Here is a 27703-nt window from a genome sequence, read left to right as displayed (position 1 = left end):
GTGTACCGAGTTGTACCAAAAAAAAAAGCCAAACCTTTGTAGAGTGTTGTTGAGGCAAATGTCATGGTTGCGGATACGGCCTAGGAAAATAGAGATGAATGTCTTAATTGTCTTTTTACGAATTTAGAACACTTTTTGCGGATGATTTTACTATCAAGTCATTTTGTTCGCTTCCTCGACACGATCTACTTCCACAATAGTGATAATCATAGGTTACAGAACCCTTTATCGCTTGGCTTCGAAGGCACCACGGCCGCATTTATTTCTGTACAATAACATCAGTATTAAGTTTCGTTGTATTCTACGTTGAATGGTTTACTTAAAAACACTTTCTTACTTAGTTCTCCGGGTAGTAACTCACCTGTGACCGATCTCAGATAGAAATCTTTTCTGTAACGTCTTGATATTATTGTTGTCCATGAGCGGCACTAACCACTTACATAAGTAGAGTGCTTGCATTTGCTAACTCTATACAACAAAATAAAGCATTAATTATAAAAAAAACGTGAAATATTGCTTTTATATGTGGAAGTATTGTATACATACTCCTTAACCATTTTTCGAAACGTTGGCGCAATCACATTTACAAATTAAGGAATTAAAAGCTTTATTCGCAAAATAATTGGTACTTGAACCGTACTTTCAACTCAATTGCTCTGCGTTTTTCGAACAAAAATTTAAAAGTGAACAAAATTAATTTATTTCGGATAAAGTAGGTAGCGACATACAAGTAACTAATTAACCCAATTAAACGCTTCAATTTGTAGCCATGCATGGCATTTTGTATGTAGCTGCTTTTATGGTCACATACAAAAGTAGGTGTACAATAAAGGTCGCCTTTGGTGTCACGGTACGTATATAATTATATATAGTATATTACGGGGGTCCTGGGGACCTATTTGGGAGTCGCGAGTGTGTGTGCATCACGGACGACCGGTCGCTGAAGGGAGCAGCGCACCGCTCTTCGGTATTTATATATTTTATTCACCTAGACTATCGTCACTAGCGCACAAGGATTCCAAATTATATTTCGGATCAACCAGCTACCTAAAACTCTACAACAGATAAGTATACTTTTAAGAACGCCTCGGAAAAGAACATCTCCACTACCACTTCCTTCAAATCAGAGCACTGCAGCGCTTAACACTGCTGTTATTAGGCAGAAATAGTTGTGGCGGCGGTGCCGCAGGAGCTGAACCACAAAGGGTTCTTCCACTTTCTGCTGGTTCTTTCTGAGACAACTGTCCTAGAAAGGACTAGAGATCTCCAATTTTTACATACCTACACTTCCTAGAATGAGATTTAGTAAACATATAACTGAATCGCTCCGCAAGAATCTAGGTATCCTTGATAGGACCAAAGGGAAATCTTAGCAAACAGAAAATAGGCCGAATCTGTGTACCAGACAGAAACGTCGCCTGTATTCATCCAAAGCCAAATTTAATCAAAGAAATTGTATGAGGACTAATGAAAAAATATGGACGGGTAAGCAAGAGAATAGTGTAATTTTAAATTGATTACTCGCAACACCCATAATAGCGACTTCAAAGGCTCGGAAATGTATAAACTCAGTCGAAACGAGAAACCAGATGTTGAGCAAGACTTATGAAAAGACGAACTTGAAACTGATTTCTTAATAATACACCTTTAGATCTCTCTGTTCAGGCAAAAGCGTTAATTTTAGGATGGATTAAGTGCCATTGTCACTCATGGTTACTATATTTTTTTTATAATATAGAAGCAGACAAGCATGCAATCCACCTGATGGTAAGTGGCTACTCCCGCCTATGGACATCTGTAATCAGCCCAATATACAATTAGAATCCTACCTGAGGTCGGCCACATTTGCCACTACCACAGAGGAATAAGCTGGTACGCCACGAAAAAGTATGTCTCCGTTACCACAACCTTCAAAAAAGAACACTGCTGTTATTAGCTAGAAATAAGTGTGGCGGTGGTGTCGCCGGATTCGAACCACAAATAGTTTTACCACCTTCATTTTGAACTATGGTCCTTCCTTACCTACGCCATTTTACCTAAGCGTAGTAATTACACGTGCGTTATAGTTAAAAATGAAACATATTTCAGAAATATGATATCAAATAACTGAGTTATAACAAAAGTTGAAACGACACTAAAATTTGTAGCGAACTGCGAACGAACAAGAACTACAAGTTTTAATTGAATTTCGATACGTACAATTTTCACTGAGTTATCGAATAACTAATTATGATTCCTAATCCAAGGTTCTTTCGAATTGCAAATTAAAATTTAGCAACATCCAATAATTGATTTATCCGAAAACTTATTTCTTTAGCGTGGGTAAATAAATGTAAATGAAAAGATTTAAAAATACGGAACCCTAATAAGACTTTATATTAAGAAACACCAAATGAACCTTCCTTCCCGACATCCCATGGACTGAATGAAATTCGATTAATAAAATTTATAGCAGAAATAGTTGTAATCACAGAACAAATTATGTATTTCTCAAAAAAATATTTTTAAATTCTTCCTTAAGCATTAAAGCTATATTATTCAAACTTTAATTTAATTAAACACACAAACAAGACTTACTTAAATCATGAAAACATTTTTTTTAATTCTTTTAAGTTCCTTACCTTTAGTTTCAACAGTTTTTAACGCCAACAAGATACCAACTAAATTATAACGTATTCATTCAACAAGTTATATTTGTATAACATATTATAATTATTATAAAAACCTAAACAATAACAATACACGTTGAAAATAATATTATGATCGTAACGATATTATTTTAAGGACTTCGCTATTATACTGATGGCGACATCGCACTTGTAACGTGGCAATAATTTGTAACTAAGCTTCTGTTTGCCTCTAAGGACGACGAGCGACGTGTAGTTTACGCTAGTACGTATATGTTTACATAGATGGCGCTGTTCCTAGTTTATCGCTAAGTATTTCAATGTAAATTTTTAGACAATAAATATAGTAGATTGAAAATTATTTTATACTTTTTAGTTAATTTTATCATAAAAACGTGTTTTTTAGTTTTTTAAACTATATTTATTTTATTAACTTTTTGGTATTTGTTGTTATAGCGACCACCATTATGCATCCTCTGTACAAAATTCAAGTGTCTATCTATTACGGTTTAAGAGATAAAGCCCTGTGACTCACGAACAGACAGCGAAGGGTTTCGTTTTAGCCTTTGAATACGGAATCCTACAAATCATTCTACAAGAGGGCATTATAGATATGTTTCAGAACATTTGAGTTATAGGGAAATAACATTATTATTTTCAAAACTAAAAATCACGCTATAACAGTTATTAAAACTAAAAAGCGATAATTGTTTGCAATCTAGTAACTTTGCGATGAACTTTCTCTAAGGCGCTTGAACAATCGAAAATCGTTAATCCTGCGGATGTTGATAAGGGCATTGGTACAAAATTATTAAAATCGTGTATTGTCATCGGTTTTTGATAATTCTTCAAAATTTTGAATGAAACTGACCCTTCAAAGTGGATAGAAATCGGGTTCAAAGATTCCGTTACATAGTTACATACATACATACAACCCAAGCTAATAAAAACGTGTTAAAAACTAGATTAAACCACTTTCTGCCGCTTTGCGTAGATTACATTAATTACGTTACGTTACGTAGATTACATAAGTTACGCCTAATATAAGAAAATCGAGTATGAGCGCCGACTTCAGAACTATGTACTAAACCAACATTTATTTGAATTATTTTTTACTTTGTAGTGACATAGAAGTCGGTTTTATTTTTTTGTTATTTTTTTTTTAAAAGTTACAAAGTGTAATTTTCTAATTAATGTACTATACGTGTTATTTCTTCTCGTACTTATGAGAAATAATTGGCCAAGTGCGAGTTAAATTCGCACCTGGAGGGTTCCGTACAACCAAAATTTTCTTTTTTTATATTTCTACTATTTACTATTATTGCAGTCATTAAAGTACACATATTGTGAAAATTTGAACTATCTACCTTTAACGTTTCAAAAGTTACTTGGAAAAATATCAGTCAGTCAGTCAGCGGGACGTCATACCCTCCGGGTTTTCCGGGTCTCATATGCTAAGGCAATGTTAACATAGGGTCGGCATGGAATTTCGGGTCTCGAGGATACCCTCTTTGCCCGGGCAGATTCTCAGGTGGTAAATACCCCCCGGATTCTTGATATTTATTCATAATAATATAATGTTATTTAAAACATAATAAAATAATGAACAAATATTAAAAATATCTATCGTCCCCCTGTTGAGGGGGTGATTCGGTACTTATGCGTCGTTACCGAGCGGACGGTCGGCCTCCTGATGGTCGGAGGTCGCCAGTCCAGGGAGTTCCCGCGGGAGCGGGCGTTGGAAAAATATCGAATAGCAGTTTGTTGTATGGGGACCCCTTTTTGTATTCAACTTTTTTATTTTTAGTATTTGTTGTTATAGCAGCCACCGTTATACATCCTCTGTAAAAAATCAAGTGTCTATCTATTACGGTTCCAGAGATAGAGCCCTGTGACAGACTAAGTCTTAATAATAGGGTTCCGTTTTTACCCGTTAGGTACGGAACCCTAAAAATGTCATGCAAAGCTCTACCTGTACCACTCAAATTTAAGCGGATAAAACGTTAATTTATAGGACTTCGGTTAAGGATAATTTTGGAAAGCTTTTCTCAACATTTCTTTTATGATTACTGAGAAAAAACTCAAAGCTTATTTTTTGCTGATGTATCGCTTGTCCAAAAATTACCCAAATTTTATTGTGTTCCTTTATTTGTTTAATATTATATGATTAGGTACATGAATATTTGCAAAACATTGCTAGCTATGAATCTTTATATTATTAAGAAACTCGTCAGGAAATTATTTTAAATCCCACTTTTTATAAGCAGAGAACCTTAAATTTTCTTAATAAATTAACGGAATACCCAGAATACCCAGAACTACCCAGAAAATAACTCAACAGTAAGCGATCTACAGTGCCTTTTTAAACGCCCATTTTTAGTTAATACCCTCATTTGACACTACGTTTTCTATCTTTTACAGTCATTCCTAACAATATATTATAGTCGTAAACGTAAATAAAACCTAATTGAGGTAATTTTGATAATATAAAGTATTATACAATGGTAGTACCTAAAATTTGTAAAGCACACGTTCCACGAAATTAGCCAGAGCTTTTATTCAGTAGGTAGTTCATTTTGTAAAACGATTTCTCATTTCATACTGTTTACTATGAATACGAAATTTCCCTTTTGTGATACTTAATATTGCTTTTTAAATTATTCTTTGTACTTTTCTTTCTCAGTTCTTTATGGTATAGTTCGTATTGCCAATTGACTGTATTTCTATATTAATCTCATTTAAATTACTTTTAGCCCTCATTATGATATTATTTATATGTGCTTCTTTCTATTTCTAAGCCTTAATTTCACACTTAGACCTCTTCACTCCTTCAGGGCTATTTTTTCAAAAATAGATCTTTCTTATATCTTCACTTACTCAGGAATGATACGGAACGATATATGGAAAGTCCCATATTTAAAAAACAATATTACTGTAACTGTAAGCAACCCTAGATATAATAAGTTTCCTACCTGAGTTCAGCTCTGTGGCTGTCGCATCTGTATACGCCTTTTACTCTGAGGACTAAGTTAAAATGCGTCCGAAAAGTATGTCTTCCTTACCACACTCTTCAAACCAGAACACAGCAGCGATTAACACTGCTGTTATTAAGCAAAAATAAGTGTGGCGGTGGTAACGCCAGAGTCGAACCACATATGGTTCTACTACCTTTACACCCCTTTACCGTTACAACCCTTACTTAATGAACAATGTCAGTGACAGAACGTTTAAAAAAGAACTGAAAACAATTTTATCCTACGTCCACCTGCATCTGGCGTGGTGACGTCACTTACACTCGGAAACAAAACTCTACCTCTTGCCCGCGGTTCTGCTGTACATATTTATAATTCTTCAATAAATCGAAGTTTTCACTTTTGTTGAAAAAATCATGCTTTTCATGAGTTTTAGAATAGTGTAAGTTTGTTCTACAAGTAAAATTACAAATGAGGAAAATAAAATTGAAATCGGTTCAGACAATTGGTTAGGGAACGTCAACTTGTCAGGGAAACCGCTAAAAAGAATCCAGAATTTTCATGAAATGGGTATTTAAAACAAACTGGATATGATGCCGTATAAATCATTTTAATCGGTCTCTCGATCGACCAGCAATTTCGCGATTTCATACATAAAAATCTGTAAATACAGCGAAGACTTTCTCTTTTCTCTTTCCTTTGGGGAGTCAATTAAAAATGGCTTACTGGGCTTTTATCTATATCTAAAAAATGAATTTATTTTTATTAAACCGTTTATTGTATTTATTAAAAAAAATAACAAAAAAATACAACCGACTTCTATGTCACTACAAAGTAAAAAATAATTGAAATAAATGTTGGTACTCAATATATTTCGTTGGATAACGATGTAAACGGCGTGTCTTATATGAGCGCCGACTTCAGAAATATGTACTAAACCAACTTTTATTTCAATTATTTTTTACTTTGTAGTGACGTAGAAGTCGGTTGTATTTTTTTGTTAAACATTTTTTTCACCTTTTTTAGTGATGACATACTAACATTTATATTAATACAATATAAAATCGTATAAACGTGATCATGAATGAAGGTAAGGTCTGAGTTTACATTGATTGGAACCGCACGCTCGCAGGGCGCTACCGCGCCCTGCTCGCTTAGTTTTATATTGTCTTATATGTGCCAACCTAACCTAACTAAATAGTCAATGATGAACTGTCTTTGCAATTTCATTAGAACCTACACCAAATATCTTCAAACACAACTCAATTATTCCCATCGCTTGAGGAGTTACATGTTTTGTCTCCAAGCCACATTATCAGACCCTTAAATAGTCAATGATGAACTGGCTTTGTAATTTCATTAGAATCTACATCAAATATCTTCAAACACAACTCAGTTATTCCCATCGGTTGAGGAGTTACATATTTTGACTCTGAGCCACATTATCAGACCCTTAAATAGTCAATGATAAACTGATTTTTCAATTTCATTAGAACCTATACCAAATATCTTCAAACAAAGCTCAATTATACCCATCGGTTGAGGAGTTACATTTTTGTCTCCAGAACCCACTCAGATCCTCATCATATTTAAATGGGACCAACTTGTAGCAATTGTACACACACGAAATTAAAGGCATTAAAATAGGTTCATAAATGCGAAGTTATGGCTGTTATATTTCCATGGGTGGAGGAGTTCCCCTCATTTTCTCCAGAACCCATCGATAAATCCTAACCTTATTTAAATGGGACCAACTTCCAGCTCGTCTCTATACAATAAAAAAAGAATGATTGAAATCGGTCCACTAACGGCGGAGTAATTCGTGTACATACATAAAAAAAGATACCGGCCGAATTGACCACCGCCTCCTTTTTGAAGTCGGTTAAAAATACATTTTTTAGAATAAGATAAAAAGCCGAGTAAGCCATTTTAACTGTATTTAATTGAGAGAGTACTCAATAGTTGTTGTTATTGGCTCTCGTCTCAATATTCTGTTTATTTATTGTTGCTAGTTTTCCACAAATGGCACCATTAAATTAAAAGCTGTTAATGTCCAAATAGTTATTATAACTTTTAGACTGGTTTTACGATAATACGTGATAGTTTATTAGAAGTTAATTGTTTCGTAAGATATTTTATTATTGATTCGTATAATAAAAGGAATCGTAGATTAGTTTTCAACTGTAGTTACGAGTAAGTAGTAGACACTACTGTTTCAGTTTAGATTAACTTATAGCAATATGTATAGAATTTTAATAAATGAAAAATATTCATTTTCTTAAGGCCTACGAGCAAACATACATACGAGGAATAAATAAATTGTCAGATATAATATTAATAGTATTTTTTTTGGTTCCTCCATGGTAAAGCGTCCGCCATTTTAGATTTAGAATGACACAGTTTGGAATTAACTTTAATTGCAACATTTGACCCGCGCATACAGACGAACTAACAATGCTAATAAAAGTTTGCTAAATATAAACAATATACGTACAAACATCCGGATTATATTACTTAGTATTGTATCAAGATTACGTGCCAGCGTCACGTGACCAGCCCTCTTTCAATTACATTGCAATGGAATTGAAAGTACATATTTCTATTTCTAATTTTGACACGTGTAATCAGCTCGCCTGACTACTGTCCGTCTAATGTTATTAATAATCAATCTGCCCTATGCTATGTTCAAGTTGTTGACCAAAGATCGAAAGTTGACATTTTAGTAGGCAGAAATAGGTACATTAATTCGATCTTTGGTAGGTAAGATTGCAACCGAGTTTGCAAAGCACAGGACGATGTGAGGTCTCCGCCGCCTATGGACACCTGTGGCCATGATGGTCTGACACGCAGTCGGTTCCAGGTTCGATCCCCGGACAGGCATCTATCCAATTGAATTTATTTTTTTGATCTACGTCTGTGTATATTCGTCACAATGAAAATCCAAGTATGGGGCCATGGCCTCATACTATTTTGAAACTCATAAATTTAGAGTAGTGTAGGAGCATAATTTATAATTTTTGTAGAACATAATATTCTTAATTCCTTAATAATAATACGTTCTACAGTGCATTCAACTAATTTAATTAAGTATTACCACTCTATAGCTCTTAGTTTTGGGAAAAATTTGACAATACATTATAACATTATTAAATACTTCGTATAAGCCTTTACGATATAGCAACCCCACGCTGTTTTATGGCAAGATTGCGAATAAAGTAGAGCTGCTAATTAAGACCTTAATCTTACTTTTATGGCCACTTTCGTTTAGGAATAACTGGCATTTATTATTTCTACACCCTTTTTGGGTATCACTTATAGCTTGTGGTTTGGAATCCGTCCTAATTTCAGGGTTCAGTTACCAGGTACCGGACAGGAAACAGGAAAAGAAGTGTAGTTAAATTGATTAAATAGTAAATAGATAAGGAGATAAATAAGGATAGATAAGGAGAATATAGCAAAAACTATGTTTATATGTCTGAATTCCTATGATGGACTCAAATGTGCGTAGAGCGTGGAAATCTTTAGAAATAAGTCAGCGAAGGGAAGATCCTATTTGAAATTTTGCCGCCCGAGTTGGTCTGCCGCATTTGCCTCCGGCAGGCTACGCCTCTGTAAATGAATAAAAATGTAAGAAATTTACAGAGCCTCCGTAACTCCTTTGTAATGAAAATATCCTTGATTTATATAATACTAGCTGACCCGGCAAACTTTGTACCGCCTCAAAATCAATTTATCAAATATATTGCATATAAAATATATTCTATGTTACTTGTGGATAATGTAGCTTTCGAATGGTGAAAGAATTTTTAAAATCGGTCCAATAGTTTTTGAGCATTACAATCAAACAAAGTTTTCCTCTTTATAATATTAGTATAGACATGCTACCTTCTTAATTTTAATATTTGATCAAGTGACAGACGGACAGGCAGACAGACGGATAGACAGCGGAAGCTTAGTAATAAGTATCTACTGTTTTTCCCTTTGGGCACGAAAATATAATAAAAATTGTGACGTTCCTAATAATATTCAACAAATATAAGTAGATAGATTTGCCAGGTGTGCATACGATGCATTTAACGTATGATGTAAGAGGAAATGAATGAACGTAATGAATGAAGGAATCGCTCACTACTTGCATATAAATGTTTAATTATTACTACGTGAAGTAGATGCACGTCTGAATGAAGACTAATGGGATTCGACAGTACCTGCTTTTATGTATTAGAAGGTCTATTTGGAGTTGTTTATTTGGAGTTGTTATTTGGTACATGTGCGGCAGTTACCATTTATTATAAGGACTGCATATAGGAGGAATTTTTCTTAGAAATAACTTTTTATAATATAGAAATAGCAGACGAGCATGCAGTCCACCTGATGGTTAGTGGCCACTAAGTTCCCAGCTAAGATTAGATTCCTACCTGAGATCTGCCACAGATGCGCCGCTACCCCTGAGGACCAAGCTGGAATGCCTCGGAAAATTATATCTCCCTTACCATACCCTTCAAATCCTAATACAGCAGCGCTTATCTTTGCTGTTATTAGGAAGAAAGACTTTCAAATCCTGAGGCATAGAAGGATGGATGAAACAGGCTGTGTTATTACAAGTGTGGATTTTGTTGCGAATAAGAAATAGCAAATGGACATGCGTTCCAATTTATATAATGTGACCTCTACGATTCCAGTACAATAATCCTACACAAAATGAAACTTACAACAGCATTACTAAGTGACGTAACACAATCACATTTGTATACAAATCCCTGCTTACAATGCTGTAACGAGCTCCTCGGTAATTACGCATAAGATTTAGTACTTGTTTGCTTACAAATTATTAGTTGATGAGAAATGAGAGTGAAATCTTACGGAGAGACACACGAGGCACGACTTAGGTCTCGTGGAATAGAATAATACTAGTTCCAGAACCATTTTACAACATTTTATTATTCCCGCCCAAAATACAACTCAAACGTCAAGAGCGTTCTTTTTTTCATGCTTAATCATACAATCGTACCAGCCAGTGACTATATATGGCCCTTTATTATTATAAAAATATAACATGAAAATAACACAAAATAATTAATTAAAATAATACTATAATTTCAATATGTTTCTAACACAGGGGTATCGATATATTCGTGTCGCCATTATACGAGTATATAAAATCGATCCCATTTGGAGTTGATAACACACGGCAAAGACTACTTTTTTTTAATATAGGTAGAAGTAACAAACAAGTGGCCACCCATGAAGGTTTGTAACCAATCAGTCCTCAGAGATAGCAACGCATCTGTGGCCGATCGTAGGAATCTAATCTTATCTGAGGTTTATTGTAAATGTCCGTGGGTGGTAGTAGTCACTTATCTGTAGACTTCGTGCTACTTTTGTGCTATAAAAAATATTATTACACGACATATTTTAAACGGAACTAAAATTTATTTATTTAATAATTCAGTGATAAATGCATAAACAATAAAATAAGGTTTATCTATTTGTACAGTTGGAAATTGTAACCACAATCAGGTATTAGCGTAAATTTATTTATTTATAATTTATGCTATTTGCGTTGAATATTTTTGCTATGTTGTATATAAATGTTGTATTTTTATAAGGTAGAACTAGCAAACAAGCAATCTCTTGATGATAAGTGGTCAATATCAACTTTTTTGGATAAATCTGGTCCAGTGACTAGACTAGTTAGTAACCCCTCAGTTTGACATCAAATTCACATCGACATTGTCCTTGCTTAATACATAACCAAGTAGAAAATTAGGTGCGTTTTAGGTAAGGCTGACCGCCCATTAGCTACTATCGTTTGTTCCGGGACCAGAATAGGGCTACGGTATCCCCTGTCTGTCGCAAGAGGCGACTAAAAGGGGGATTCCGGGGTTGCGGGCGGCAAGAGTGGGAGCTCAAACCGCCCGGCCAGCAACCCCGGGATGGACGGCGGTATGTGTGGTCGCATACCGTCGTGAACACCAGATGGTGTGGTGAGTTTCAAGCTAACCTGGGCGGAGCCCGACGGGGCAACGCGCCAAGTGGACTCCGGTTGCGTTCCGTTGGAGATCCCGGAGTCCTCTACGCAGCGCCGAGGTCGACCACCGGGGGGTTTTAGTGCGGTAAGAATCCCATGTAACCCCGTGCCACTCCCACGGCATAAGGTAAATTGAATTCCGGCAGTGGCTAGAGCAATTGTCGCTCACGCAATAGTACTTAGTATCTAGACACCCTAACGTAGCGATAGTACATAATGGGTAATCACCCTGACGTATGACCTAAAGCATATGTGTTTTTTTTTTATAATATAGGAGTAGCAGACGAGCATCTAGTGATAGTAAGTGACTACTGGATATTCCTACCTGAGGTCGGCCACAGATGCGCCGCTACTCCTGAACTAAGCTGGAACGCCTCGGAAAAGTATATCTACCTTACCACCTATTCAAACCAGAACACAGCAGTTATAAGGCAGAAACGCTGCGGTTATAAGGCAGAAATAGGTATGGCGGTGCCGCCGGTGTCGAACCACAAAGGGTTCTACCACCTTTACAATGTGTTTAAAATGTCATTTGATTACTCGATTTTTTGATTACTAATAATTTGGACGATGTCGATTGAATAAATAATGTAAGGTTCGATTCGGGAGATTCACACTTACTCCTTATAACATCAACTAGCTGCCAATGAAGGCAGGGTCAAAATCGATCTAGCTGGAACAAACAGACAGACAGACAAAAAAATAATATACAGAGATTAAGTCTTGCCGCGCAGCAAGGAAACGCCGCCAGCGTTTTGGGAACCATGCCTCACATGGTAATTTTAGATGGCTTATTTTATTTATATACTAAGCAAAAATCTCTCATTTTGACATTACAAAAAGACTCCAATTTAATTAAATACAAATCTCACACAAAATTAAACTATATACGAAATTAGTTGTGAAGCATGCGTGGGTGTTTACGAATTTTAATTAATCGTTGACGTGTCGCTGCTACGACGGTTACTGAAAATCAATTTTAAATTCATACTCTGTCATATTGTAAAATTATTAATTTTATTTGTTAACTTGTCTTCACTGTACTTCACTCGTTCCTTTTAATTTTACACATTTTTTTTTCTGAGCATATAATACCTATTTCCTACCGTTTTCTATTTTTATATGAAAGTCTTTCAGCCCTTTCCACCGTACAAAGAGTCAAGAAGACAGGATTTAAATTAGGAGGTCAAAATAATAAATAACAAATTAGAAATTAAGTAAATTGCGAAAATCTTAAACATTGTAGCCATTAGGTCATTTTAGTATACTTGTGTAATATAATAATTCAATGATGCTATAAAAAGTTTTGAAAATAAAATGTGATGCTAGAAAGTGTAAAATATATTTTCATTTATTCTGATAAGAAATATCTTCAAGACTTGTTATAACAAAAAACATTATAATAATTAAAATTATATAAAAAAGAGAATGAAACCATATTTTAAATTAAATATAAAAAGCTACATCTAAATTGCAAAGTGTAAAATTGATTAAATATATAAAATACTCCATTTAATGTCTAACTCTCTCTTGTTTTTTTTGTAGCTATGTGCTCACGAACCTTCAATTTTCCCTTAACGTACCAGAAGAAGTATAACTTCTTTAAAATGTTTAAAAAGTTAATTTATGCTAAATTCATAAAAATGCTTAATACTATATATACCCTCTCGTATCTATTTGTATTTTTTTTTATTATAATAAAGGAGTAGCAGACGACCGTGCAGTCCACCTGATGGTAAGTGGCTACTGCCGTCCATGGACATCTGTAATCAACCCCAGATAGGATTAGATATTCCTACCTGAGGTCGGCCACAGATGCGCCGCTACCCCTGAGGACTAAGCTGGAACGCCTCGGAAAAATCTGTCTCCCTTAACACACCCTTCAAACCGGAACACAGCAGCGCCTAACACTGCTGTTATTAGGTAGAAATAGGTGTGGCGGTGGTACAGCCGGAGTCGAACCGCAAAGGGTTCTACCACCTTCAAACAAGTAAAATACAAGTATAGTTCAAATTCTATACAAGTATTAATGCAGTTTCGGTAAACTTCAGTAACATCAAAATGCCGCTCAAACCACATCAACAACACCGTAGTCCACAAAGAAATTATTTCCTCATAAATTGAAAAATTAAAACTTTCGATAGAATCTGTCCAAGTGGTATCAAAATTCAATTACTAACTACCAAGTAAAAGAACTTCCATGTTTATCATTCAAGCAGTATCGTTGAAAGTTAAACTGATTTTCCTGTAAATATCCCAAGTCATTAGCATGAGAAGTTTCACCAGAAACAAGATTCAACTTTAATAATCTGTACCGTGGTCCGTAATTTAGTCTGGAGGAACTCCAATGAAAGTTGTATGCGAGCGCACGTACACTGTACTAGAATGCTTCAGTCTTCATAGAAACGTCGCATGAACCGCACGGTCGTATCCCAACACGATAAGTTACGATACGAACAACTTGGCTGTATGAAGTGAACTTGTTCTCGTATTCCATTTATGAATAAAAAAGAAAAATAACTCTGTCACAGACAAAAAATAATCCGTAAAAAGTTTTCGAGTGACTTTTTTTACTTTTTTATTCTGAGAGTGAATTATGTAATCCATGAAATTTAACTTTTTGAGATGTTACGTTTTTCCTGTAAAAAATGTAATCTTCTTTGAAGTATGTTTACTGTCTTCTGAGTGCTTTAAGAGTCCAGTCGTCTTAATAAAAGGTAAGTGGTAAATTAATTTGTGTCGTCAAATATTTCTTTTATTATAGCTTTTTATTACGTTTAATTTATTAAGTGCTAACTTTATTATTATTTTATGTGCGATCAATTAATATTTTTCAATGAAATGATAGGCATATTGGATCATATTAATTACATTAAAATATTGTTTTTAAATTTTAGATTGGATTTTTTCGATTTAATTACCCCGTATTAAGAATACCTAAATATTAATTAGAATTAAAAGATCAATTAATTTATTGAAACCGTATAAGTTTGAGGTCTCTTCAATTTTTAACACATTAACATTTTATTTTTTAGATACTCATTAAATTGCTACTTAAATTCATTCTGACAAATACATCTATTTAAAGTTACATTGAATTTCAGCTCCTACAATAATCCAGTTTTTTTATATTGTTGTACTAGCAAGCAATCCTGCAGTACTCTTGAGTTAAGTGGTCACTACCGCCTATGGAAACCTGTAATCAACCTCAAATAGAATTTGAGTTCACACTTATACATTGTTACACCTGAGGATTGATTTATAACGCCTTAAATGTGTGCATATGTATTTTTAAACATCCCCAAAACCAGAAAACTGCTGCGCTTAACTCAGCTTTTATAAGGCAGAAAGGCGTGGTGGTGACGCCTCTGGACTCATACCACGAAAGGTTCTACTAACTTTAAAATTCAGTTTGAATCTGAGACCGACTAACCTTAAGATAATCCTTAATATTCCAGGATTCAACATCGTTTTGGATGTTATTTAAAACATTACATTTAATGGATAATTTATTAACAGCGAAATTCGGTTACGCCTAGTTGCCTATTATAAAACAATATTAACTATATAATACTCATAGTTCGTGCCGTAAATAATTGTGAAAAGAATAACCATAAAACAAATGAGCTATAAACTTTATTTGTGTAGAATTTACGACTGATAAGAATAATTTTAGTTTGGTTGACATTGAATGTAGTGAATAAATAAAAATATTACCCAATTTATTTCTAGACAGACACCCTCATATTCTAGATATCATTTATTTCGTATACGCATACGTTCGTACATGCTTGTATTTGTGTAATAGGAATATTATGTGAATCAAGTTTCAACTTAATCGGCACAGTAGATTCGGAGTGAATTGGACGGACATACAGACAAACACAATAATAAGTGGACCATTGTAACTAATGTGACTATTTCGAAGTAGTGTAACTATTTTGAAATAATAAGGAAATGTGAAAAATTAAATAATTTGAAAGGTGGTAGAGCCAGAATGTTTCGAGCGCAATCGCCACACCCATGTCTTGCGCGAAGCAGTTCTGTGTTTCAGACGGTGTACATTCCGACTGACTCAAATACGACATAACCACTTAGGACTTAGGACTCACAACGCATCTGTGATGGGCTTCATGTCGATCCTGTTCTGAATAGAGTTGTTCATTAATGTTCACGGGCGGCAGTGACCACACTGACCACTTAAAACCAACTAGACTGCAATCTCATTTGTTACCTATGAAATGAATTGGCCAAGTGCGAGTCGAAATCCCACACGGAGGGTCCCGTACCACCAATATTTTCATTTTTTTTATTTTTAGTACCCTTATTACTTTCAGCTTTTTTAGTATTTGTTGTTATAGCGGCCACCATTATACATAATCAGTAAACATTTTAATTTCTATCTATTATGGTTCGGGAAATAGGGCCCTATGATTGAGGGACAGACGGACTGACTTAGTAATAGGTTTCCTTTTTATACACTTTCGATACGGACCCCTAAAGAAGAAACGTAACCTACATTTCTTACTTACATTGGTTTCCCTTATTGTATAAACAAGAGATAATTTTCTACTTAAAGGTATTTTTCTTTGTTTACCCGATACTAGATTCTTGATAAGATTGTTATTAGAAGAGTAGAAGTTGGAGATATAAATAAGTAGACAAATGTGTTATGAAATGGCTTTGGTTCGTTCAGTGCAGTATTTTACCTAAACTGTATTTTTTCACAAAACCGAGGCTTTTAAACACCAAACATATTTATCCAGTTTTTTATCTTTTGAACTATCTTTGAACATTTATTGTGTCTATATATATTTTTTCTCAGTAGCTCTAATAGTTACTTACACACAAAACATACACACACTTTTAAGAAAATATTTGTGTGCCGCTTTTGAAGTTGGTAGAGGTGGTGGTAGGTGGTAGTCCTCTATGATTCGACTCCGTCGGCACTACCGCTACATCTATCTGCCTAATAAGAGCAGTGTTAAACATTGATGTGTTCTGGTTTGACGGGTGTGAGGGCCGACCTCAGGTAGGAATCTAATCTTATCTAGAATTGATTATAGATGACCATGGGCGGCAGTATCCACATACCGTCACATGCACTGCCTGCTCATCTGCTACTCCTATATCCGTCTTACTGCTGGACTTAGGTCTCTTCTTAGATCCAGAATGGCTTAGGCCATTATCCACCATGGTTGCTAAAAGACTTCACATACCTTTGAGAACTTTTTTTAGAGAATTCGCAGGTATGTCAATTTTCTCACGAAGTTTTCCTGACGCGTTAAAGTAAATGATGTTTAATTTAAAAAAAAAATGCAGGTGGTGAAAAAGTCAGAGTTGCATGTCTGGGATTCGAAGCTCAGGCTCAGACTGATTGAGAGAGTTTCAACTACTAGGCTATCACTTATTAACGCCATGATTCATTAGGCCAAATTCTTCCATTCCCCATTTCCGATTTTCCTCCATCGATTTTTCTCATTGACCTCAATAAACGCCCTGTATATTGATTAGTTGTTACAAGATCGAGATAACATTAACATTTTCCATTACCATTCCATTACACAACCATACCAACACACAAAAATTGTATTATATTTTACGTTTTATGTATAAAAATTGCTTCGAATATTTTGCATTTCGGTTGAGAATATTCCCTGTCCCAGTCGTACCATAAATACTCGCCCGCTGCAGGCATATCGCTAGTAAAATGTAATGATAATTGTCCAACTGCGAGTCGAACTTGTAAACGAGGGTTCCGTAGTCCGTACCATCAAATTTTTTATTTTCAGAATTTGTTATTTTAGCATAGAACTAGATGTGTAAATGCATTGTGAAAATTTGAATTGCGAATTACAGTTCGAAAGATAACCGAAAAACGTCAAAAAAGGTGTTTCTTTTATGGCGACTCCCATTTATTTTCAATGTGTTATTTTTTTACCTTGTAAAAATTTTAAGTATGTATTTATTACGGTTCATATAAAGCCTATATATAGAGCGAGATAGCGACTCATGACTGACAGATTAATAGACAGTGGACCCTTAATAATAGGGTCCCGTTTTTACCCTTTGCATACGGAACCCTAAAAAGTAATGATAAAGTTCCCCACTTGACTTTTACATAGATAACCCACCTACTGCATGTTCTCATCGCCCAAATCTGATACCGAGATAATGTTTGACATGTTCTTGATAGGGCGTGTATTGCATAAAGAGCATTGATAGCCCAGATATGAGTTTCGCATTCAAAATCGGGCTCGAAAGGTTCAAAATTGAAAATCATTTTTCATCATACAGTACTTAATCCCCATTAATCTGCATTGATTAATGTACGTGGGCGTGGTGGGGGTAAGTTAAAATGGGGGTATCCGTATTGATATATTAAAAAAATCCCCACCACTTTATTCTTTCTTCGCAACACTGATAGTCAAAAAATGTATACAGACGAGCTTTGGCATTCCCACAATTAATACTAATTTAATTACTGGTGTTAAAGTCCGTCAACCTGTTTGAGCTGCAAGGTGAGCCAAAGAGTGAGACATGCATATGCTAGAAAAACATAATCCTCTGGCGCAATCGGATAAAAAGGGCTGCATTTCTTTTTTTTTTTTATAATATAGGAGTAGCAGACGAGCATGCAGTCCACCTGATGGTAAGTGGCTACTGCCGCCCATAGACATCTGTAATCAACCCCAGATAGGATTAAATATACCTACCTGAGGTCAGCCACAGATGCGCCGCTACCCCTGAGGACTAAGCTGGAACGCCTCGGAAAAGTATGTCTCCCTTACCACACCCTTCAAACCGGAACACAGCAGCGCCTAACACTGCGGTTATTAGGTAGAAATAGGTGTGGCGGTGGTGCCGCCGGAGTCGAACCACAAAGGGTTCTACCACCTTTCTAGTTACTTCATAGTAACTTATGTAAGCCATACACGATACGGTCTACCGGACAGTTATTGCGCCTATTTTCCTATGTTATTGATTTTTGATCTTGCGCCGGTCACCTGCACAAGTTCAAAAAACTACACAGGTCTACTCTCACACACAGTCCGGTGTACTTGCTCAGGCATACCTGATCAGGTAGACCTCTCGGGTACACCGTAGTTTGTATGGCATTAATAAACCTCGATGTCCTCGTAAAATGTGTTTTCCGGAGCCACAACGATTTTTAAAGATTTTCGAAGCACGGAAGTGCCCCCTGATGTTTTGGACCTATCGGTGATCAATTTTACTCCCGATCGCACCCGATGTTGCTTAATATCGTAATTTTTTGATCTACACAAGCCATGGGGTTATACGCACTTCTATCCTGGATACAAAATACATATACATATATACATATACATTAAGAGTATGTATTATTGCAAAATAAAGCTTTTTGGATAGTTTGTGTATTAAAAATTTTGTGGTATATTATATATCTGGTATATTGTATTGTATTGTATTAAAGAGTATCTTTTACCAAACAAGACAATGTTTTTTCGTCATCGGTCAAAAATAATTATATTTTCATCGGTGCTTAATACGTTTCAGTCGATGTAAATTGACCTACAAAAATCTATCCATTAGCAAATACATGCATACGGACATACATACGTATATTTTTATTTCTGCTCTAGTATTAAAGTTGTTTGAATTTGAATCTCTTTGTCGAAAATTTCCGCTCATAAAATATTTCATGAAAATTTCGTTCGCATATTCCTCGAATTATCTCGTTTTATTTATCTTGTCATACGTTATAATTTTACCGTTACGTAAAGCTATAATAGCAGATTAAAACACATTATCGTTTTTCGTTGGAAGTATGTAAAAATAAGGACGACTTCACATATTATATAATAATCGTATGCCTTTTTACCACGCTTTTATTAGCTTGGGTTGTATCTATGTATGTATGTAACGGAATCTTTGAACTCGATTTTTACCCACTTTGAACGGTCTGATTAATTTAATTTTTTTAACAATTATCAAGAACCAATGACAATACACGATATTAATATTTTTATCCCATTCTCCTCAACCAACTCAATCAAGATTAACAATTTTCCTTGTGCGATTTTAACGTGGTTAACTAACCTAAACTATATTTATTGAATTTTTATATATTATTTTAGTTGTATAAGCGTTTTGACGAATTTGGACAGGCCTTGATGAACATTTAGTATCGTGATCAACCTATTGTAGGTCGACTGCAGGGCACAGAAAATGTCTCAGAATGAGATTTTAGACATAGTCTGACCAAGTGCGGATTAGTAGACTTTGAATTTACTTACACTACTTGTAAAGCTTTAGTGCGCCAAATACATCATTGGATTTTAGTATTCTCTTTATGGGAATAATATATTATTTCGGTACACCCTAATCCCTAGAGAATCATTTAAGTAATCCCTTTGAATAACCAATAAGGCTCTAACTCCATTTGCTTTTTTCTCTAATCCGGATTCGTGTTGAAATATAAATATATAGACTACTGTATCAGAATAATATTTCAAAGTCAAGTACGAATTAGGCCATATCTACAGACATTGAATGTGTCAGACATTATCATATCTGTCTACACAATATTTTGATAGGCACGGCGGTATCTGCGCGGCTGTGTTACCGTAGATATAAATATACGGATTGTATAAGAGAATTTAAGCTTTTTAGGCCACGGCACTGACACAATCTGACACGCTTTGTGTACATACGTAAACCCATAATCGGTTTGGGTATATATATCTACCTTTTTTTTTTGTTTACGAGGGGGAAACCTTCAAAAGGTACCCGGTGTCGTGGGAGCGACGTAGGGTTATGTGGAATTCTTACCGCGCTAAAACCCCCCCGGTGGCCGTCCTCGGCGCTGCGTAGAGGGCTCCAGGATCTCTAAAGGGACGCAACCGGAGCCCTCTTAGCGCGTTGCCATTAAGTTGTTAACAGTATTAATACTTTTACACGTTTTTTTGGATCTTTGTACTTTTCTTCTGTCTATTTTCCCCTTTTTGGGTGATTTTGTCGAAATTGCAACATAAATGTGATATAAGATAATATGGAATGGTCTCTTTACTAGCTTTCATCTGATACCTTGTGATTGATGACATTTGTGATTCCTAAAATTGAGATATATCAACGACACCTCATAAGCTAGAATCCATCAAGTAGTTTGGGCTGTAAACATGCAAAGAATGAGAATTACAAATGATACGTATAGTCAGCTTCAATAGTATATTAACACATGAAGATTTCAAAAATAGCTATACCCAAGCGTTCATAAGTATGTTAACACCCGTACCGTCATAATAAGATGAAGATCGTAAAGTGTCAAAAGTAACTTAACACCTATACATTCAAAAATAGATTAACATCGTTAATCCTATATAACTATTTCTGATTATTATATTCTGATTATATTCTGATCTTTATCTGTTTATCTACTATTGAAGCTGACTGTACATACGCCCGAAACCCATTAAACTCCCTGACGCCGTCAGGTAAGAGAAGGAATTGAAGCAGTCTTAAAACAACGCGAATGACACATAAAAACACGTGCGTTTTAATTAAATCTCACACGACGTGGATATTATATCTCTATAAAGCTGTGCAATGTGCGTGCAATTAAATAATTATTTAATTAAGCCGTACGTTAGGGGCTCAATTTTGTCAGTAATATCCAGCTTTTGTTGATTTATTTTTAGCTTTACTGACGATTTTGTGCACCTGACGTGAGTTCAAAATGACTATGTACTATGACTAGTAATTTTGGACCTTTCGTAGTAGAAGTATAAAGCTTTATGTTTTCATATTTTTGGGGCTTTTTAGGCTATCGTATACAAAAGGTAAAAACAGGAACCAATTGCTTAGACTGCAGCGCTTAGCACTGCTGTTATGAGTCAGAAATAGGTGTGGTGTGGTTCCTCTAAAGTCGAACCACAAAGTGTTTTACCACTCTCAAAGTGTCCGTGTCTGTGAATGCGACATGATTTAAGGCAGTAGAATATCACTGTCTTTTGAATACTTATCTTACAGACACACGATTACGCATTCCAATAACAGTAAACCCGAATACGTAGGTAATAAACTCATCCAATATTGAAACATAAGGAACAATAACAGTCTATAAACTGAACTTTACAATGAAATTAAATTTCCTTTAAGATTTATGTAAAGCGTATTTGTCGAAATGGCCTTTTTATCGTTGTCTTGCTGCGCAGAATAAGGATTGAGGCTTCGTTGAGTTGAAGTGAATATTCTTAATGCTGTTTTCTTGACCTCGTTTCGTAAGTTTTTGAAAAGATTTCGTGTCTCTAAACGTTGTATTTCTTGTCAAATGTTGGTACCTCATTTGTATTTTATATTAAGAAAAGCAAATGAAAGTCAGTATCCAACTTTATACAAAAGACGATATTATTTATGTATACTCTCCGATACAATGTTGGTTCAAAGTCTTTAGGCTCAGAACTCACGGACGTTTTACTTTCGCCTCCGCGAGCGCCGCGGAACTGTTATTGTGGTTTGAAAAACCCTAACGCGTACAATATGAAGAAGAGAAATAAAGGTTTTTGATTATGTAGGGAAATCTTCAAAAGGTACCCGTTGCCCGAGCGTCATTGGGTTGCGTGGAATTATTACCCACTAAAACTCCCTCGGTACTCACTCAAACTCTTTCGGTAATCTCCTAGCCTGCTTAATACAGCATATAATACTTCTGAAATGAGGATATACTAACGATACCTAATATTTCACAACCAACAAGCCATTAAGGCTACAGAGCGTGTGAAAGAAATAGACACATTTATATACCTACATTCGAAATATTACCTCTCCGTTTCAGTCGGGTAAATGAGTATTATTATAAAGACAAAACCCCGACTGTTTAAAAATATACTATATGTCACTCCCACAATTTAGACTAGTCTTTTAGGCTGTAGAGCTTGCCAAAGAATGAGACATAATTCATGTACTCGAAAAACATTACCCTCGCAGTCACGAAAAGTTGGCCAAGCGCGAGTGAAACTGGCTCATGGAAGGTTCCGTACCATATTTTTTTATTTTATTTTCTATTTTTAGTGTTTTTTAACATACAACGCATAGAAATACATTCGTTGTGAAAATTTGAACTATCTGCTATTACGGTTCAATAGATAAAGCGAAAAATTCTGAAAAATAGTTTGTAATTTCAAGTGTCTAACTATTACGGTTCAGGAGATAGAGCCCTGTGGCACTCAGACAGCGGAGGGTTAGTAATAGAGTTCCGTTTATCACCCTTTGGGTACGGAACCCTAAAGACTCATAGAAACATAATATCTCATACCCAACTAACTTTTCTTGCAGACAACCTTGTAACTACATTGAAACTTGTAAGCTAATTACTACTATTTGTTCTGTCACACACTCAATACACGTCTTACACATCGTTTATCTTAATTTGAGTGTTTTCCAAGCGTTATCTTTCGTAACAGCACCTCATCTCATGTTATTTGATATTTTGTATAACAAAAATATAATGAAACAGGCTGTCTACGGAAAAAACTACCTCGTCATTATTGTAATCATAAATACGAGTATATCACTTTTTTATATTGTAAGAAAAAATAACTGTCGTATATATTCGTATTCTTGCCTTGTGGAAAATTAGTATTGACGTTCGGCTATACCTACACATAAAACACATATGTATATTATTATATTTTAAGTTATTATTAGCAATTAAGTTTGAAGGTGGTAGAACTCTTTGTGTTGACATTTTATGAATTTGACCGTTGTGATTTCAGTCAACTATTTCTCTAGAAGCATCTCCTAGAATTGATTAAATCTATACACAATGACTTTTTGTTAAGGCAGTTCTAAACATAGATTAGTAAAGATACTTCGCCGCCTTGAAATTGAATGAAGCCTCAAACGGCCTATTAGTAAGTTCTTTTTTTGAATTCTTGACAAATAAAAACATTTTTAGAGAAAACTTACGCAAATAACTAATACTGCGTAATTTACATAATAAATAAATAATTATTTCAAATATTTTAGGGACATTTTAGCACGGAGACGTGGCGAAACTTTTTTACGCAACTATTACAATTCTCAAAACTGGGTACATTTTCTTGTTAGGAGTGAGTAATCTTTACTAATCTATGGTTCTAAAAAGTATAATTTCTGCACATAAGCGTTTAGGCATTCGGTAGTCTATTTTGTATTAAATATCTTCTTCAACAATATTTTGTGATTAGATCTATTAAGGTCCATGAATGTGACCGAAATGGTCATTTACACGGTGACTCTTCACAGTACATAAAGCAACTACCTAAACATTATCAGTATTCAAATACTGAAAAACCTCTCTAGCTACTAACGTTAGTTATTTACGTTTACCATAATGACCCGCACTTAATCGTACAGAATCCCTCAGGTTAGATAATACATTATTTAAAACAGACCACAAACATTTGATGGCATTTGAAACGGCGGGAACTTAGCTGCAAACGTAATAAATACTGGATAGATCCAACCAGGCTTCCACCAACGTTATTTAAAAGTTATATACGTTTTACACTTTGCGGGTTTTCCGTAATGACCCGCACGGATTCGACGAACTCGCTAATGTGAATGCAGCTGTTGTGGGCACTAAATCGTACGGAATCCCTCAAGTTCCATAACGCGTTATTTACAACATTGGACCACAAATATATTATGGTTGAAACGACAGGAACTTAGCTGCTAACATAAATAATACTGGATTGAACATAGAACCAATCAAATTTCCACTAACATTATTTTATAAGATGCATTTTACATTATACGGGTTTTCTGTAATGACCTGCATGACTCGCTAATGTAAATGCAGCTGTTGTCGGCACATCGTACGGAAAACCTCAGGTTAGATACCGTATTATTTAAAACATTGTAACACACATATTTGATAGCTGAAATGGCAGAAACTGCTGCTAACGTAATAAGTACTGTGTAGAACGGACCAGTACCCTTACCATGAGTTTTTACGTTTTGACAAATATGACTGTTTTGGTATTTGTTTACGTATTTGCTCATACAACTTCCAATCAGCGCCCCTAGCGGATTGTGTCAGAACTTGGAAATCGTATGGGTCAATACGTAAACAAATCCCAAAACAGTCATATTTGTCAAAACGTAAAAACTCATGGTAAGGGTACAGACTTCCACTAACGCTTTTATAAAGTTATCTACGTTTTACACTATGTGGGTTTTCCGTAATGACCCGCATGAATCCCTAATGTGAATGCGGCTGTTGTCGGCACTAAATCGTATGGAATCCTTCAGGTTAGATAACACACTATTTAATTCTGTACGCTTGGTGCTTGCAGCAAACTTTTAACCTCTATAAATGCACGAACGTGTGGACGCGTCGCAAGCGTTTGCGGCAAATTGCCTTTGATCTACTAAAAACAGTCAATTTTAACAGCCACAAGTGCTTACAAAGCTATACAAGTCAAGTCAAATGTACCCACACATTAGAATTTGTAAAGGTTTGTTGCAGTTTGGTAGGCGTACAGACGTGGCGTAAACATTAGACCTCAAGCATTTGTTAATATTCAGAATATTTAAATTAAGGAAATGGCGGGAACTTAACTGCCAACCCAATATAATGTGATAGTACTACCCAGACTCTCCTAGTTTCACTAATGTTTATTTAAAAGTTATTTACGTTTCACACTATACGGATTTTCCGTAATGACTCGTACGACTCGCTAATGTGAAGACAGCTGTTATTGCTACTAAATTGTACAGAATTCCTCAGGTTAGATAACACATTATTTCAAACATAAGGCCACCATTTGCTAACATACGAAATGTTCAATTGAAAAAAAAGGCGGAAACTTAGCTGCCAACCTTTGTTTTCACAATTTCCGATTCAAAAGGTTTATTACGGCTTTTTATATAGTTTAAGGGATCCACAAAAAATACGAAAAAAAAATCCAAAATTTATACTTAATCCAGAAATCGACCCGCACGATCGTGAGTTTCGGGTGGGTATTGACGGGTCTTACACATTTGAGTGTTATGTTAAGATAACATTATTAATAAAAGTAAACACAACCATATTTCATTTTAATTTTACCATGTCAACTGCTTAGTAATAAATAAATGATTCGTACATAAAAAATATTAAATGGTAGAAAAGAAAAAAAATAAAATACATAATTATGTCCCCTTCTGTGGACTGTTCAGATTCGTAGTCGGTAGATTTAAGCATGCATATTTTATTTTAGTATTCAGTTATCGTTAAAAATACTCACAATATCAATGTAGAATATTCTTAAGACAATTTTTATTCGATAATTTCAATAAGGTCCTTGTGACTTTCTTCCACAATTTCGAATAAACAAACCGTTACAGGTATTTGCAACTTTTCTGTGGTCCAAAAAATTAATACGTTTAAAATTCCTACCAGACGTACCGTAACAGAAATATTTTTTACGTGGGCAACCTTCGACAGCTATCGTTCTCCTGCGCCTGTTACACAAGATGAACGTTAAATGTCGTATTCCAGTAATGTAAATTTATATATACTCTTCATTTTGTAAAAGATCAGTGATACTTTTCTGTTCCAAGTATGTTTTGGCAAGTACACGTTTATTATATTTATGATTATACGGACAGAACGCGTTTTAGGGAGAGTTTTTGAAATCTCGTTTACCAGCTTTGTAACCGTGTAAACTAAATAGTAATCTTGACTTTGGGTTGGTATATCTTTTCTGTGGACATATTTTCTGTTACCTTGACTGTCCACAGGAAAGTAATATGTCCACATAAAATACTATTATTAAGATTTTATTTATTTACTAACCCAAAAAAGGTGCTTTGTGAATTCTAATTATTTATTGAATGTTACTGTAACCTAAATTTTTTTGGTCATTCGATTAAAATCTCATTTTGTCCGTAAACTAACTCGTTAAGGTGAAAGATGTCTTTTGAAGGAATTTAGCAGATTGCTTCGAATAAAATCCATGGAAGCAAGTAGCTTGAATAACAAAATTATTTAGGTTGCTTGGTATGGCTTGTTGCAGTTATAATGCCTCGTTCAAGTAGATCTAAGGTACAACTCAGCGATGAATATAAGAAAAAAAAGAAGACGCGAACAGAAGAAAATGAGTATGCGAAGAGCTAGCGTTAAATTGGACACTACTTCTATAGAAGAAGGACACAAAAAGGATAGAGAAAGATATCATCATAAGAAACGAGAAGGTTTATTAAAGTCAATTAAAGATTTTACACCCAGACATCAGAGACAAATACGAAAAATGTGGCGTGAAAAAGCAAAGTTAAGACCCGAAAAGGAAAAGATAAGAAAACGTACCATGGATAATTTTAGATGAAACACACCACCACCTTCTTCCACTTGCGCATCTCCGGCGTCATTTGTGGCGAATGGGAGGGATGTGTCTAACATTGATAATTTTATTAGTGGCTTGAAAGATAAATGAATAGATATAATCTTCTATATGCAGAAGAAGCCCAGATTCTTAAAATACAAAGGGTAGCAGATGCAATCACATGTCGTCCGTTTAAAGGAACATTTCAAATTCATCAGATAGCATGGAGCTCAATGGATCCTAACGTTCTTCACGTTAGAAGACTAAGCTATATTTCGTGCGTAGCTTAACACCAACTGTCCACATTTCGAGATTGGTCAAATGCAGATTGCGTATATCTCAGATACTTCAGATGTTTCATCAGAAGCTAATTCAAGTGCATCATTAGAAGACATTCTGGCAAGCCCGTCTTCGTCGCATAGAACTGAATCGGCATCTACTGTTTCTGGACTAGGAACAGAACACACACCGTCACTATATTTTTCAGAGTATGCAGCGTCTCAGCCACCTATTTCAAGAAAACGGATTATTTTAGACAGTAACTTTTCCGATGAGTCAATTACGCCACATAAGAAGCCTAAAGTGAAATGTTTTTTTGCTCTTAGCGATGAAAACATATGTTAATAAGTTATAAAACATAATATTTGATTTTTTCTTATTATTTTAAAAGACTAGTATTTTTTGTTGTTATAATAATGTCATTGTTTTATCATTACATTCATTGTTCTTTAATCCATTAATTTTATG

The 27703-nt window shown here is 35.0% G+C and overlaps 1 protein-coding gene across 1 annotated transcript in view; it reads left to right on the top strand.

The window, feature by feature from the left end:
- Positions 1–14038: 14038 nt before the first annotated feature.
- NGR-A11 (neuropeptide receptor A11) overlaps positions 14039–27703 on the top strand; it is a 78055-nt gene continuing 64390 nt past the window's right edge. The window contains exon 1 of the mRNA XM_073091118.1: positions 14039–14347. The gene's annotated coding sequence lies outside the window, so the exon portion shown is untranslated. The remainder of the gene's footprint in view (positions 14348–27703) is intronic.

The sequence above is a fragment of the Epargyreus clarus genome, unplaced genomic scaffold (genome assembly GCF_041222505.1).
Source record: "Epargyreus clarus isolate Ecla_fem2 unplaced genomic scaffold, WU_Ecla_fem_2.2 ptg000034l, whole genome shotgun sequence".
In the NCBI taxonomy this organism is placed as follows: Eukaryota; Metazoa; Arthropoda; class Insecta; order Lepidoptera; family Hesperiidae; genus Epargyreus; species Epargyreus clarus.
Note: the sequence above shows the minus strand (reverse complement) of the source record. Positions and strands in the feature narration are given on the sequence as shown.